The sequence below is a fragment of the Enhydra lutris genome, unplaced genomic scaffold, assembly GCF_002288905.1.
Source record: "Enhydra lutris kenyoni isolate GAN:26980312 unplaced genomic scaffold, ASM228890v2 scaffoldscaffold87, whole genome shotgun sequence".
Taxonomy (NCBI): domain Eukaryota; kingdom Metazoa; phylum Chordata; class Mammalia; order Carnivora; family Mustelidae; genus Enhydra; species Enhydra lutris.
In genome coordinates this window covers 3,287,660-3,304,719 of record NW_019154171.1, presented here as the reverse complement: position 1 = coordinate 3,304,719, position 17,060 = coordinate 3,287,660, and the positions used below count along the sequence as shown (strand labels likewise).

Here is a 17,060-nt window from a genome sequence, read left to right as displayed (position 1 = left end):
GTTTAATCCACCAAAACATTAGCCACAATCATTGTAATTTAAAATCAAGCCAGGGTCAGTGTAACTAAGTGAAATTTGTTTTTATTTAATTTTAATCCTAATTTGCTGACACTGGAACAAGTATTTCGAGTTATTTTTTAACTAAGAGAAGACACACCAAGTAAGATGAAGTGTGGAGGATGGAACTGGTCTGAGACAATGAAGACCAAATGAGTCTGTTCTCATATTACTTAGAAGTACTATTTCTTGTGTACTGAATTTGTGGTTTCTTTCTAAAGTTTCTTTTTTTTTTTTAAATAGAGGTGAAATTCACGTAGCATTAAAGTAGCCATTTTAAGGAGTACTGTTTAGCCAGAGCGACTCCATCTCGGGTAAATAGCCACTTTGTTGTTTGTGTAGTAAACTTAAATTGACTCTCCCCCCCCCCTCCCCCAGAGAAACTTACTTAGAAGCAAGTCCAGAAAACCAGTAAAATGTAGTTGGCTAGTTCCTGATAACAGAGCCCAGAATACAAGGACGAGTCAGGCCAGATGGAGACATCTAATCAGTATGAAGTACTGTTTGTAACAGTGAGAAGGTCTTGCCCAAACGAAAATGACTCCATCTTCGGAAGGACGACCATCTTATTATTCACACTGAATATGTTAACTGACTAAGCCTTCCCAGAAAGTACTGTTTGTAATGGTTCCTGGTATGGGGTAATCTTGAATAACAAGTCACCAGACCAGATGAAACTAGCCAATCAGCAAGAGACACACAAACCCGGTGGGTTGAGATACCAAGATATGGTTTGCAGTTTTACCCAATAAAAGGTAGCCTGTAAGATTGGGAGGGATTGCTCTCTTTGGAGGCGGCCCTGACTGGTCAGTCAGTCGATTCTTGAGCCTGTAAGCTGGGGGTGGTCGATCTCTTCGGAGACGGCCCTGGCCGGTCAGTCTGACTTCTAATGCTTGGTATAGAATAAAGCTTTGCATAACTTAAACTTTGTTTCAGTCTCATTCACCTGGCCAATTAGTCTGACTTATAAATCTTGGCATAAAATAAAGTTTTAAATAACTTTCACCTTGTCTCAGTCTCGTTCCTTGGATAACGGACCCAACAGTATCATTCACTTCATAATGTTGTACAGCCTGAATTTGCTTTTGTGCCTATGGTTGAAGATGAGAGAGCAAAACCACTGGTGTGCTCTCTGCAGAGATACACTGGCTACTGAAGCAAGGACACAGGCAAAAATTTAAGTGGTTTCACATAGGAAATGAACAATTGGGTTAAAACAATAAAAAGTTAGAGAAAAGTATGGAATTTAAGGGCAGCTGTATGAGATGTTTAATATTATGCATCGAAATATTACACACTAGTACTTTGACGGCTTCTAATAAAGCTGAACTTCCAACAATACCTATGAAAATTGCATTGATATGGTTCCTTTGAAATGCTGGGTGAATGTGACGCAAAGAATGTACTGAAGTATTGCCAATATGACAAGTACAGCTAGTGACCTGCTCCTCCTTTTTTCCTGATGAAAACAAAGACAATGAAACACAATAATAACCCTTTTGGTAGACGTTCAATTGAATATGATGGTGGTGTGAAGAAAGAACTTTGTCTTTCACCTTCATTATTAATAAACACATAAGCTCTGAAATGCAGGAAGCCCCGAAGGATCACCTAGTTAACAAAGGTGATTGGAGCAGTTTAGTTTTGCACAGAAGGTTGTTCTGATGTTGAAGTGAAAATGACAGGTAGCTATTCTGGACCAGGTACCAGGTAAGTCAACCCATGGCTTTTTTCCCTGAGCAAGTTTTTGCTACCTTGCAGAATGTCTGCATATTAAGTAATGTATTTATTTAGTTAGTTTTATTATTTATTTTTTAGATTTTATTCATTTTAGAGAGAGAGCGAGAGCGTGCACATGCAGGGGCAGAGGGAGAGGGAGAAGCAGACCCCCATGCTAAGTGGGGAGCCCGTTGTAGGGCTCGATCCCAGGACCCTGGGATCATGACCTCAGCCAAAGTCAGACTCTTCACCAACTGAGCCACCCAGATGCCCTTAAATAATATATTTAAAGACAGGCAGATCGATTAGAAAAATAAATCCAGTTCTCTAGCACTTCCAGTATCCATGTCCTCTGCAGACCCTCCTGACAGGAAATGGACTCCATTTCCCCCTCTGTGAATCTGGTTTGGCTTTTTACATGTGTTGGCTAGCAGAATGCAGAGGAAGTAAAGGCGTGTTAGTTTTGACCCTAAGGCCTCACGGAGCCTTGCCTGCTTCTCTCTTGGATCCCTGCCAAGCCTGAGCTAGTCTAATGGGTAATGGGAGGCAGAGGTCTCCATCACCTGCACTCTGCCAATGGCCTACCTGCTCCCAGAAAAGTGACACTCCCTGGAGCAACCACTCCCACAGTGAGCAGCCTGCTGTTAGCAGCTGCCTAGGTAAGCATAGCCAAGCTCGACTGAGTCTGGCGCAGATGCCCGAAATGACCAGTTGATCCAAAGATGTGAGAGCAGTCATCAACAGTTATTGTTTAAGTCTTAGCATTTTTGAAAATGTAGCAAAAACTGTGAATTATATAAAGGCATAGCTTTGGGATGATTCTTTTTAGGTTGTGCCATGAAAGTGGATCATAAAAAAAATCTGGTTTTGTATATCTGTGTGTGGTAGTTTGAAAAATTCTGCCAAGAATGTTTAAACTTCTGAACAAACTTGAGTGTTTTTTTGAGATGAGAAGGCAGTTTGGTTCCAACTTTTTCCATGATGTAAATGGGAGAGATGTGCCCCCTTGTCTGTTATCTTCAGCATTTTCCATGATCCTAATGCTTCTCTGCAAGGAGGAAAGGCAGTGTGGATTTCAATGACAGATAAGATTGAAGGGCAGAAGTAAAATTAAGAAGTGTGGAGGAGTAATGTCTACTAATTGAGTATAGTAGGCTTGTCAGAGTTAGCGAAAGAAACAAACATATACAAGGTATCCAGTAAATTTGAATTTATATTAATAACAAATAATTTTTAGTGTATGTCTCAATATTGCACAGGGCATACTTACAATAATACATATATAAACTATAGTTATATAGTTGTTCTGAAATTCAGTTGTAACTGGGACTCTTGCATTTAATGTGTAATCCTATTACATAATTTAAATTGCATTTGTAATTCATCATTTATAATTCTGGCTTTCCTTGCATTATTGTCATACATCCTATGGAGAACACTGGCAAATATTAAGGGTGTCTATCTTGGAAAAAGTCATGTCTGCTGAGTGATACATTGTGCACATGTTCATGGGTATAAGTTGACTCAAATAGAAATTGGGGTCCAGAATGATTAAGGGGGAAAAGAAGTGAGCAAGAAACAAATGAAGTTTGTTTAGTGTAACAAATAAGCTGGAATTCAACAGGAGTACTATATGGGTGCCTGGGTGGCTCAGTGGGTTGTTTGCCTTTGACTCAGGTTATGATACCAGGATCCTGGGACTGAGTCCTCCCTCTGGCTCCTTGCTCAGCCAGGAGTCTGGTTCTCCCTCTCCCTCTGTTGTGCTTGTTCTTTCTCAAATAAATAAAATCTTTTTTTTTTTTGATTGAAAAAATAATACTTTATTATTAGCTTTCATGGTTCCAAAAGGGAGATCCCAGGAGCAAGTGTTCCCCAAAAACTGAGTAGAATCTGTAAGGTTACTTAGGAACTATCCCTGGAGATCATGTGACCTCATTTGGGGCCCATTTGTTGGTCAAGAGCAAGTCACAGCGGCCAGGAGAGAGTCAAGACATCAGGGACAAGCTACCGTCGTCACCTTGGGAATGTATTTCAGTTCTCTGTGCTTCATTTTCTCCATCCATAAAGCGGAGGTGATAAGAGTGCGTACTGATAGACCAACTCTCTTCACGCTTTTAACCCCGGCTCCAAGCGGATCCGTTTAGCAGCCAGCTGTCTGCCACCCACTCCAGGACCCAAGCTGGGAACTTGCAGAGGTCAGCTTCAATGGCACCAAGGCAAAAAGGGACTTTGTGTTTCCCAGGAACATTTGCCCCAAACTTGGAGAATTTTCTGGACAACTGGCCAGCTGAGGTTCCTTAAGGAGCGCGTGGCAGGAATCTGCTGGGTTTGGAGACTCTAACTGTGGCCGTGCGCCAGAGACAGAAACGCTTGGTCACAGGCCGGGTGAGGTTGGAGCGCGGCCGGAGGCCAGGGTGACGGGAGTCATTGGGCGCTGTTCTCTGAGGGCGCACTGAGGAGCGGGGCCCCGGGCTCTCGGCTCCTCCGGGCTGGACACCGGGAGGCCGCCATCTTCATCCCCGCCCTCTCAAATAAATAAAATCTTATTGTCAAATAAATAAATAAAATCTTAAAAGAAAATAAAGGAACACTCCTTATTTTTAATTAGGGCAAAATTAACACACATGCACATAAACACACACATACTCACACTTTATTAGGCATGTACATGTGATATACAGATTTCTTTTTCTTGGCTTAGAACATATAAAAAGAATTCTTGTATTGAATGTAAGGTCATCAGTTTTCATTCTCTATGTTGAGATTGCTCTGGAAAAAAACAACAACAAAACAAAAAAACCATGATGTTCTTAAAAATAGTATATCTATTCTCAGAGGCAAAGTACTCAGTTAAAAACCCTATCTTCAGCTATACATTTTAGCTAGTGTTTCTAGAAATTTGAATCTGAACCCCATTGTCTAGAAGAGAAGCTGGGTACCCACAAGAAAGGACCTGTGACACCATGGCAAGGGTATATGGTAATGACATGCACTGATTTTCCCCAAAGACACCATGTTTATTCAGGTAAACAGCCATTGGGAAATTGACATGTCTAAGTCATACCTGCTTCCTGGTATTCCTTCCAGCACCCAGGGACTGGTCCATAGGTGGCTACAAAATCCCAGGTCTCTTGCCTTAGAGGTGGACTGTACTGAGGCATTACAGTGCACTTGCTCCCTCTGCCCCTCCCTCTCACACGCTCCTGAGAGCACTCCCATTGTAAATCCTGCACATGTTCTCAGAGCCCGTTTCCCAGGAAACCTGACCCTTAGGAGCACACCATTCTATAATCATTTAATGATTCTCCCTTGGACCAATAAAAATTAGGAGGTATAGTTTTATTTTCTCAGCAACTGGTAATTTGAATGAAATTGCTTAAGGATATTTGTTCATCATGCTGTTTGACTCAGAGGAGTAACTGTGGGGTCTATCTCAATTATAAGCTTGAAATCATCAAACACCCTGCCTCGCCTTCTGATTTCTTCACAATCGGTATCTAACCATCCTTGAGATAGAGCCCTGGCTAACAGGAGCAAACACAACCTTGGTTTACTTACTGCTGATTTACTTACTGAATAAAGGGAGATCTGAGGCAGGAATAAAGGGAGAAATAATGAAAACAACTTCCCTCTCTCCTTCACAGATGATGACAGACTGTCTTCTGCTGCTTGAGTTAAACATTGGCCCACTGTGGATACAAACACACTGGGTCCCCTTCTGTGGGCAGAACGAATGGAATGGGGCTGGCTCTTGGTGGCGGGGATATGTTGCTTTTCTCAAGGTGGGGGATGGGATTGTGGTGCTAAATATTTTCTTTAGGCATTTAAGCAGTGTTCCACATTTGGCATTTCCTAGAGTTCCCAACTACTTCCTTGTGTGTTAAATTTCCATTGGACACTTAAAACTGGCTATCATGCAGATATTCCAAACTCAGCATATTTGCAAATAAACTCAAGCCCTTTGCTACTGATTGTCAACTTTGTTTATCTTGTATTCTTATCTTTTAAAAAAATTTAACAAATTTTAAGATTATTTATTTGAGAGAGAGATAGTGAAAGAGAGCATGAGCAGGGGAGAGGGAGAAGCAGGCTCCCGTTGAGCAGGGAACCCAATGCGGGGCTCCATCCCAGGACCCTGGGATCATGACCTGAGCTGAAGGCAGATGCTTAATTGACTGAGCCACCCAGGCATCCTATCGGTTTTTTGTTTGTTTGTTTAAGATTCTATTTTTCTTTCCACACTACCTAGGGAGGGGTCAATACAATGTTGTTTTGTGTTCCCATCATAACTTAAAGGGAAACTTTCACAATGTCTGGAGCCCTTGATGTTCTACAAATGAAGAAGGATATCCTCAAATTTCTTGCAGCAGGAACCCACTTAGGTGGCTCTAACCTTGACTTCCAAATGGAACAGTGTATCTACAAACACAAAAGTGATGGTATCTACATCATAAATCTGAAGAGAACCTGGGAGAAGCTTCTGCTGGCAGCTTGGGTCATTATTGCCCTTGTAAACCCAGCTGATGTCAGTGTCATATCATCCAGGAATACTGGCCAGCAAACTGGACTAAAATTTGCTGCTGCTACTGGAGCCACTGTTATTGCTGGCCTCTTCACTCCTGGAACCTTCACGAACCAGATCCAGGCAGCCTTCTGGGATCCCAGACTTCTGGTGGTTACTGATCCCAGGGCTGACCACCAGCCTCTCACAGAGGTTTCTTATGTTAACCTGCCTACCATTTTTCTGTGTAACATAGACTCTCCTCTGCGCTATGTGGAGGTTGCCATCCCTTGCAATAACAAGGGAGCTCACTCAGCAGGTCTGAGGTGGTGGATGCTGGCCAGGGAAGTTCTGCGCATGTGTGACACCATTTCCCATGAACATCCATGGGAGGTCATGCCTGTTCTCTACTTCTACAGAGATCCTGAAGAGGTTGAAAAGGAAGAGCAGGCTGCTGCTTAAAAGGCTGTGACCAAGGAGGAATTTCAGGATGAATGGACTACTCCAGCTCCCGAGTTTACCGCTACTCAACCTGAAGTCACAGAATGGTCTGAAGGCATTCAGGTGCCCCCCATGCCTATTTAGCAGTTCCCTACTGAAGACTAGAGAGCTCAGCTGGCCACTGAAGACTGGTCTGCAGATCACACTGCTTAGGCCACTGAATGGGTAGAAAATCATTGAAAGGTCTTAGCAGCTCTTGCACAAAAGCAAAAAAAAAAAAAAAATGGAAATAAGGTTGATAGAAAATAAACAGTTATTTAAAAAAAAAGAAAGAAAAAAGAAAAAAATATTTTATTTTTAAGTAATTTCTGTTCCAGTGTGGGTTTTGAACTCACAACCCTAAGATCAAGGGTCACATGCTCTATCAGTTGAGCCATCCAGGGGCCCCTTGTGTTCCCTTTCTTGGTTGCTAGTGCCTGTACTCATCCTGCCCCCCAAGTTGGAAATCTGGAACTTATTCTTGATCCTCTCCTCTCTCTATCCTTTTCCCAAATTCCATGTAATCAGTGGTCCCGTCTATTTACTCTCACTCCTAAATGTCTCTGAAATACATTGTTTCCAAGCTATCCTCAGAGCCATCATAAATTTTAGGACCTCCTTCTTTCATGCTTTGACTGTTGAAAGAGTCTCTTGCTTGGTCAGTTTATCTATAGTGACTTCCTTCTAACTCTTCTATCTGATTCTGTATTCCCTTGGTTTGGTATTGCGGGATAACATGGACCCTGAAGGCTGACTACTTACTCAAGTGATTTTCAAAATGTGATCCACAGAGACTGGAAGAAGTCTCCTTTCACTTTAGAATCAAGCTAGATTCTAAGCTTGAAGAAAGGTATCCTCAGCTTTGGAGAGTTTGGAAACTTGTGATGCAATACTATTTGTATTTCCCCAAACACCCTCAAGTTGCTTCACAAATATTTTCTTTTGTTCATTGGTCCTTTCTGTCTGGAGAAGTTTTCACTGCTTTTATAACTTGATATATTACTGATTATATTTCCAAAATGGGGCTTGGAAGTCACCTCGTCTTTGAAGGCTTTCTGAACTCAGTGGTAGAGCTCATCAGAGGCCATCACAGTTTTATCTTCTACCATTTGGAATTGAGAAAAAGTTCCTTTTTCCAATTCTGCAAATCCATGACTTTTTAGATTCTATTTTCTTTTACTCCTACTTGAAAATTGGCCAATTCCTTTCTGAGTTTCTTTTTTTTTTTTCGTAAAGATGTACTAACTGCAACCTATAACAAATATCATAGACTAGTTCCATTTTCTAACCTCTTCCATTTGAGTTATAAGTTCATTAGGCATATGATCTGACTTCTGAGTTATGGCAAACAATGGTTTTACAAGATATTTTGCTACTATATTATGTAGATTGTGATCTTTTTGGCATCCAATAATAATTTTCTCACAAGCATGCTGCCTGACACCTAAGTTTATACCACATATTATAAATTCTTCATGATGTCCTCAATCCTGGTACTAATATTTTGTATGTTAGATTTGCATGATAGATTACATTTTGCTGTGGTAATAACTCCAGAAAGTCATGGTTTAAAGAAGCAGATTTTTCTTTTCTTTTTCTTCATGGGACATGTCTATAAGTGGTTGGGTCTCTATATTGTCACTTCTGTCTCCAGACCAACAGGAATGTGACATCTGGAGTGTGAATGGTTTCTGTGGCAGGGTGCAAGAGTCCATGGTAAATCTTAGTCCTTAAATCTTCTGCCCAGCAATGACACACATAACTTCTGCTCACACTTTGGTGGTCAAACATGTGATGTGTCCACATCTCATGAGTGGCAAGGTAGTGGAAATAAGGTCCTATCTCTGGAATGGGGAATATACGATGCTCTGAACTCATGGCCACCATGGTACAGTTCATTGAACCTTGGAAATATGCAAGGATTTAGTAATTCATATATTTTCTGCTTTTTAAAAAAAGTTTTTGTTTTTAAATAATCTGTATACCCAATATGGGGCTTAAACTCACAATCATGAAATCAAGAGTTGCATGCTCTATCAATTGAGCCAGCCAGGCACCCCTTGTATATTTTCTTTTCAGAAGACCTTTAATTGTTAGATTACTCTTTATTCACTTTAAATTATGATTTGGAACTCATTTATCCTATTTCTAGTTTGTCTAGCTTTACCATTAGCCCTTTAACAAACACGTTTACGCATATTTTTCTGTCAACATTAGGAAGTAATGAGAGCTCCCATACATTGCCAGAAGGAATGTTTAGCTGTTTAGAAAACAGTTTGGCAGTTCCTAAAAATGATAAACAGAGTTTCCACAGGACCCAGCAATTACACTTGCAGGTAATTGACTAAGATTTGAATACATGTGTCCACATAAAAATGTGCATACAAATATTCAGGGAAGCATTATTCATAATGTCCAAAAAGTGAAAACAACCTGAATGTCCATGAATATGATGGAAGAATAGACAAAATGTGGTCTGTCCATATGATGGATTATTAATTCAGCCTTAGAAAGAAATGAAATACTGATACATGTTACAATACTCTGAACTTCAAAACATTAACCAGAAATAATGAACATACTGAACATAATGAAATAACCAGTCATGATGTACCATATTTTATATGATTCCACTTATATTAAATGTTTAGAATAGGCAAATAAATGCAGACATAAAGTAGATTAGTAGTTGAGAAGGGCTTGGGGAGATGTGGGTAGGGAGAGTGATTGTAAATGTGTATGGTATTTCTTCATGCACCAATGAAAATGTTCTGGAATTAGATAGGGGTGGTTACACATCTCCGTAAATATAATAAAAACCATTGGATTGTATGCTTTGTTTATTTATTTTAATTAATTAATTTTTTAAAAGTAGGCTCTTTGCCCAACGTGGGGCTTGAACTTATAACCCTGAGATCAAGAGCTGTATGTTCTACAGACTGAGACAGCCAGGCACCCTTTGATTACAAACTTTATGGTATGTGAGTTATATCTCAATAAAGCCATTATTTAGAGAAAAAGGTAATCAGATGTGTAGTCTTCATATCCTGAGCAAGATGAGACTGTTAATGCACTTCCAGGCACCCCCCCCGACCCCATCCTTGGGTTTATTTAAGGGACTTTTATTTAAGGGACTTTTCACTTCTACTGGTCCTGACCTACATTATCCTTCTAAATTCATAGGTCTACAAAGGGAATAATGGGACATCTAACATACAGGTGTAGGATTTTAAATCTGCTCCATAACCAGTGATACCCACTTTCAAGATACTGTTTGTGAGAACATATTGAGAAACCAAAGCAAGAATGACAATTGTAGAATCATTTCTGTGGACGTATTCCTTAAAGCCGGGATTCATCTGAGCAAATGCCAAATGCTAACTCTATAGTTGTGTACACATATTAAAAAAGAGGAAAAACATCCTCTGTGATTCTAAACAGAGTAGAGGGGAAATATGGAGAGGAGAATATGTTGTTTGAAAAATCATATTTCAGCTTACCATTGCTTTCATTTGTTTTCAGTCATAGTATTCATTTAGATGTCCTAGATAAATCAAAGGAGGGCATGGGTTATTTCTGTTTGTCCAAAGGGCTTATGGGTCAAACTATTTTACAATTGCATTTGGTCTATTGTGCGTGTACCTACAAATGTGTTTAACATATAAATGTTCTGCTCTCTGGCTAGATCACATCTCCAGTGCACAAGAGGTCATGTCTTCCATATCTTCCACATGGGGTCCTGGAAAGCATGGTATATACTCATGACACAGCCTTGGCTTCTTCGATTGTAAATGCTGGATAACAGCTATCTCTCTTACAATCACCAGCAATATGGGTGAATTTAAATAAGAATATTCAAGAGGATGTGAACAAAAACCATGAGGTTAGTCCCGAGTTTTTCAGTGGTGAATCTTCACTGAGAAGAAACAAGTGAGGAGGAGAGATTTAGGATTTGGTTGTGGGGATACCTGCTGTAAGCCATTCACTGCACACTTCACCCGCAGGTTTGGCAAGGCACACAGGTTTATGGAGGAACAGCAAGCATGGAACAAGCGAGTGTCCAGGTCTACAATGAATGGTAGCATCTCCATACCCCTCATGAGTTAGCTTGCTGAGTAACATGAACTCAGTCCTCAGCGGCAGTGACAGCCACAACCATTGTGGCCACGTGGTCCTGAACTATGTGGGTGTTGCTCCCTGTCCTGGGATTCTCCTCACTTCCCAGTTTTGAGGAAAGCTGTGGCTGAGCGCACAGCAACCAGTTCAAGTAAAGGCTCAGGATGATGAGGATCAACGTGAATTTGGGCCCGTGTTAAGAGCTTTCTTGCAGGTCTGTTCATTGACTATAGAGATTTGATCATAACAATATGACAACTGCTACATTTGAATTTCAGATAAGTGATAAATAATGTTTTGGTCTAAGTATACCCCAAATACTTCACATTTAGCTGAGTGACCTATATTTTATCTGGCAACCCTAATTGGCTGGTATTTCAACCTCAGAGATAGCATGCAATCATAGAGTTAAGTGGAACTTTTAAGGTTTACTTATTCACTGCATTACATTAGTTAAAACATAACTGAACTGCCCTTATCAAGATTAGATCCTACCTCTCTTAAAGAACTCCTTTACTTCAAGGAAATTCTAGCATCTATTCTAAATCCACTCTTGAGGTATCTTTAATCCATGTGCCTGTGTGGTGAATGTGTGTATGTGCAAGTGTATGTGTGTGCGTGTGTGTGCTCATGCACGTGTGTGCATATGCACCCTGGGCATGTGAGTGTATGTTTGATCAATCTGTGTGGCTGGTCGTTGCATCCCTCTGTAGAACAAAGAAGCATGTGCCTGCAGACCTGGATTAGGCCCTATGTCAGACTTGACTTCTGTCATTTGTGAGCTCTGGAATTACCGGTGAGTCATAAGGCCCAGCAGAATAGGACACTTTGTAACAGTTATAGAAAATAGAAGATGATCTTAACAAAGACCTATTTATTCCAAACTCTCAGGCAAGATCTCTTCAAAAAGAAAAATGAAAGGCAGGATGAATAAAATATGCCAAATGATACTTTTAAAGGCAGAATCATGTTTCTCGCACCTTAGCATATAATTTACCGAACTGAGATGTCAGTCATTATAAATGCATGTGATCACTTTTTTTTGAGTGTATGAACCTTCTAAAATGAGAAATGAAAGAAGCACTCAACAACTCATGTCAGGAGTCTGTTTATAGAGAAAATTTTTTACGTGTTGGAAGTATAGCTACCAGCAAATGTGATAGGTTATTCCTACATATGGAGAAAGAAATGTGTATTTTGACCTTCAAAGGACAAAAAGGCACTTTGTGGCCTTATCCAATTTAATAGCAAACATCTATGTAAATTATGCAACTTGCTCCTGAGAACAGCAGGGTGGTCTCTTGGTACTTTTTTTCCCCTTGATTTAGTTTGAAGATTAAGAAGTTGATGCAGTTGAATGGAACCAACTTTTTTTTTATTATTATCTTTTTCAAATTTTTATCCATGTAAATTGTTTTCCCAAAAGAAGGGAAAAAGAGTGATATAAATCCTTGGCTGGTTGCCACCAACTCTGCAGCTATTTCTGTGACTTCCAGTGCAGTGTGAGGTTTACGTGTTTACGTATGCATGTGTCTCCTTTTCCTTACCACTTCTGGTTAAGTTGTATTTAAAATAAGGGGACTTTTTTGTTGTTGTTGTTAACTCCAAGATTATGTTTCTGCCTTGAATTTCTGCAGAAGCAATTCTTCATTATCCCTGCATAGACTCTGGCTTCAGTGATTGATCTCCTCGAGGGTAGCCCTGTCTGGCATTCTGAAGCCCCTTTCCTAAGCTGGACACCATGCCTCAAATGCCAACACACTCTAAAGGAAGAGGGTGTGTGACTGTGTTAAGAAACTAAGACAATTTAAAGATAAGAAAATTTAAGACTAAGAGATTTTAAACTAAGAAAATTTGAAGATCTAATTGGTTTTTATTCCACAATTCATGAATTGGGCAGTATCCCATATAGCAATAGAAGGGGGTTCTGAAGGGCTGTACCAGTGGCAGGTTTCTTAAAGGCAGAAGGGTAGTTGGAAAAAGAAATTATTGGTGAAGAATGAATTGTCTCAGGCAAGATCACCCTCATAAGGGAAATGGAGGGGTCCACTGAGCAGGTTATTTCACTAGTGCTAACCACGTAATTCCATGTTGACTGGTTAAAAGTGGTGTTCCTGGGGAGCTGAAACTGTAGTTAGGTTAGGTGTAAGTCTTGGTTTGCTGATGTGAGGCTTATCAAAACTGACACCATTACTGGCCCATGTTCTCTTTTTTAACAGTTATCCCCCAAACCTCTTTTATCCTGGTATTCAATAATCTTTTATTTTATAGACATTTACTCAAGACCAGATATCCAGCTAAGCTCTGGGTTATAATAGTGAGAGGATCAATCAAAGACCTCACCCTGCTCTCATAGAACTTACAGTCATGCAGAAATAGACATGAATTCAATAATTGCACAAATACTTTTTGCTCTTTAGCAGATGGACCTCACTCAGAGGTGCATGACAAACATATTAGGGAGTTCAGAGACAGCTTCCCTGAGAAATGCATAATTAGCTGGAATGTGAAGGAGGGTGATTTAGCTTGACAAAGGCAGGTGGGGGTGGGACAATATAACAGATTATTTCACAGAATATGCAAAGAACACTTACTAGGAGAGAACAATGCATTGTTCAAGAAATTGAAGGAAACCCAGCATATCAGAGCAAAGAATGAGAGGAGCCTGGTGCCAGTTGAGGCTGGAGCCATTGGCTGTGGCCAGATTATGTAGGATTCTGGGACACATGAAGGATTTTGGTCCAGGGTGAGGATTGGTTTGTGGGCTGTTTGCTTTTGAAAGCCACATTGGGTGGATTACTGTACCCTTCTAGTTGTCTATTCATCTTGGTCACATACAGCATCACAATTGACAGCCTGGTATGATGTGCCCTTCATCTGTGGTGATAATCCAAACTTCACAATCATCAGAGTGAAGTCAAGAGAAAGCACAGGGAGACCTGTTAGAAAGATGTTTTCTGATAAAAGAGGATAATGACTTCACCTTTCCAGCAAGCTTCGTTTTTCCCCCTGTAATTAAATTCCTGTCTGGTATCACTTCCCTTCATCTTAACTAAGTCCCTTTAAGAATTCTTCATGTAGAGGTCAGTTAGCGACAACTTCACTCCACTTTTGTTTGTTCAAAAATGTCTCCTCCCCTTAAAAAAAAACAACAAAAAAATTGACTGTTTTTTCTTTCAGCACTGTAAAGATATCATTATGTTGTCTTCTGGATCATATTTTTTCTGATGAGATGTCAGTGATAATTGTTAGTGTTCATCTTCTGCAGGTGGTGCATCTTTAATTTCTTTGTTTCTTAAATCGCACATATGAGTGAATCAGGGTATTTGTCTTTCACTTATTTCACTTAGCATTATACTCTGTAAATCCATCCATGTTGTTGAAAATGGCAAGATTTCATTCTTTTTTATGGCTGACTAATATTCCACAATAATAATTGTAAGGGCCTGGTTGGCCAGAGGGAGCCATTTTGTTGCAGTGAACTTAGATTGACCCTATGCAGTGAAATTAGATTGACCCTGCCCCTCCCAGAGGAACTTACTTGCAAAGCCTAGATACAAGGGCGAGTCAGGCCAGGTGAAGACATCCAATCAGAGGGGCGCGCATATATTTACTGAGGTGAGTTTAAATCCCATTGGCCACCTGTGTGTGGGTGGGGCTCAACCACCCCTATAAAGGTTAGTCTGCGAGGCTGGGGAGGAGTAGGAGAGTCGTCGGAGGAGAAGGAGAGTCATCAGAGCTCTTGTAAGAGCTGTCAGAGCTGTCAGAGCTCTTGTAAGAGCTGTCAGAGCTGTCAGAGCTCTTGTCAGAGCTGTAAGAGCCCTGAGAGCCGCCAGCGGCCCCGCCACCAGCGGCCCCGCCTCCCCAGCCGCGGTCTCGCCGAGTGGCCTTGTGGGAGCAGCATCATTCTGGGGAGCAGCTTCATTCTGGGAGCAGCTTCCTTGACTTGAGGCCTCCTTGGTGAGCGGCCTAGTCAGGAGCAGCATCGTCTGGGGAGAGGCCTTGTCCAGAGCGGCCACATTGGGAGCGGCCTGCTGGGGTCATCGTCGTCACCTTTTCGTAAGAGACAGCCCTGACTGGTCAGTTTGATTCTTGATGCTTGGTGCGAAATAAAGCTTTGCTTGACTTTCTCTTTGTATCAGTCTCGTTCCTTTGATCACGGACCCCAACGATAATATTTCACATCTTCTTTATCTATTCATCTATGCAGGGGCCTTAGGTTGCTTCCATATCTTGGCTATTATAAATAATGCTTCCATAAACATGGGTGCATGTATCTTCTAAAATTCATGTTTTTGTTTCCTTTGGGTCAACACTAAGTAGTGAAATTACTGGATCATATGTTAGTTCTATTTTTAATTCTTTGAGAAACTTCCATACTGTTATCCACAGTGACTGCACCAATTTACATTCCCACCAACAGTGCACAAATATTCCTTTTTCTCCACATCCTTGACAATATTTGGAATTTCTTTGTTTTTGATTCTGACAGGTATGAGGTGATATCTCACTGTGATTTTGATTTGCCTTTCCCTGATGATTAGTGATGTTGAACATCTTTTTTATGTGCCTGTTGGCCATCTGTACGTCTTCTTTGGAAAAATGTCTATATATGTTCTTCACTTACTGTTTAGTTGAATTATTTGTTTTTGTGTGTGGAGTTATGTAAGATACTTACATATTTTGGATATTAATCCCTTATTGGATACATCATTTGTAAATATGTTCTCCCATTCAGTAGCTTGTCTTTTTGTTCTGTTGATGGTTTCCTTCCTTTTTATTTTGAAGTAGTCTCAATAGTTAATTTTTGCTTTTGTTTCCTTTGCCTAAGGATATATATCTAGAAAAACGCTGCTATGGCCAATGTCAGAGAAATTACTACCTATGTTATTTTCTGAGATTTTTGTGGTTTCAGTTATCACATTTAGGACTTTAATCCACTTTGAGGCTATTTTTGTGTATGATGTAAGAAAGTGGTCAATTTCATTCTTTTGCATGTAGCTGTCTAGTTATCTCAACACCATTTGTTGAAGAGACTGTTTTTTCCCCCCATTGTATATTCTTGTACACTTTGTCATAGATTAATTGACCATAAAAGCATGAATTTATTTCTGGACTCTCTATTCTGTTCCACCGATCTATGTGTCTATTTTTGTATCAGTACCATACTGTTTTGATTCAGTATTTTTTTTTTTGCATGCTTTAGTTAGAATAGCTTATATTAAGTTGTCTTCAAGTTCACTAAAATTTTCTTATGCGGTGTTCAATCTTCTTTCAAGCCCAGATGGTTAATTTTCATTTCAGACATTGAATTTTTCAGTTCTATAGTTTCCAACTTCAGTTTTATAAATTTCCAATTTTTACTTTCTATTTCTCTGCTGAGATATCCCATCTGTTTACTTATTCTGTCCACCTTTCCCTCTAAATTCTTGAGTATATTTTTAACATGTGTTTGAAGATCTTTATTTGCAAAACTCATTATATATCATCTCTGGGTATATTTATATTGACCACTTTCCCACACTCCTGGTTTTGGATTATATTTTCCTGCTTCCTCGTATATCTAGGAATTTTTTTATTATATGCTGGATTTTGTGTATAATCCATTGTGGGTCTCAATTATTTGGATTTATTTTAAGAGTATTGACTTTTGTTCTGATAGGGAGTTAATTTAGTAACAGTTAAGCATCAGTCATTAAGGATTGGCTTCTAGCTTTAATGGGGTAGGTCAAAAGTATCACTTACTAGCAGGCCCGGAATAGCAGGGTTAGATCCGTGTTTCTTATCAGTGGCACTATTGAATTTTAGACTAGATTATTCTTTGCCGAGGTAGGGTGGGGTATATTTTGTGTATTATAGTATGCTTAACAACATCCCTAATCTTTATGCACTAGATACAAATAATCTCCTCATAGTTTTGACAAGCAAAAATATCTGTCAACATTGCTATATGTCCCCTGGGGAATAAAACTGAGAACTAATAAAGTTGAGAGCCATTAGGCTAGAATAGCTATACCATACTGGCCCTATCCCTTGGTAAACTTTTTGGAATCTCAATGGAATGTATGGTATGTGTAGCGGAGTCTCACTACTCCGGATATTTGGAATTTTGAAATCTCCATTCAGCTCACAACCCCTAGCAGCTGTTCTTTGAGAGGCCTTATGGAACCTTATTATATGCATGAGT

General features: G+C 40.0%; 1 pseudogene; it reads left to right on the top strand.

The window, feature by feature from the left end:
• The first annotated feature begins 6,085 nt into the window (after positions 1-6,085).
• Positions 6,086-6,958, top strand: LOC111161919 (annotated as a pseudogene).
• Positions 6,959-17,060: the final 10,102 nt, after the last annotated feature.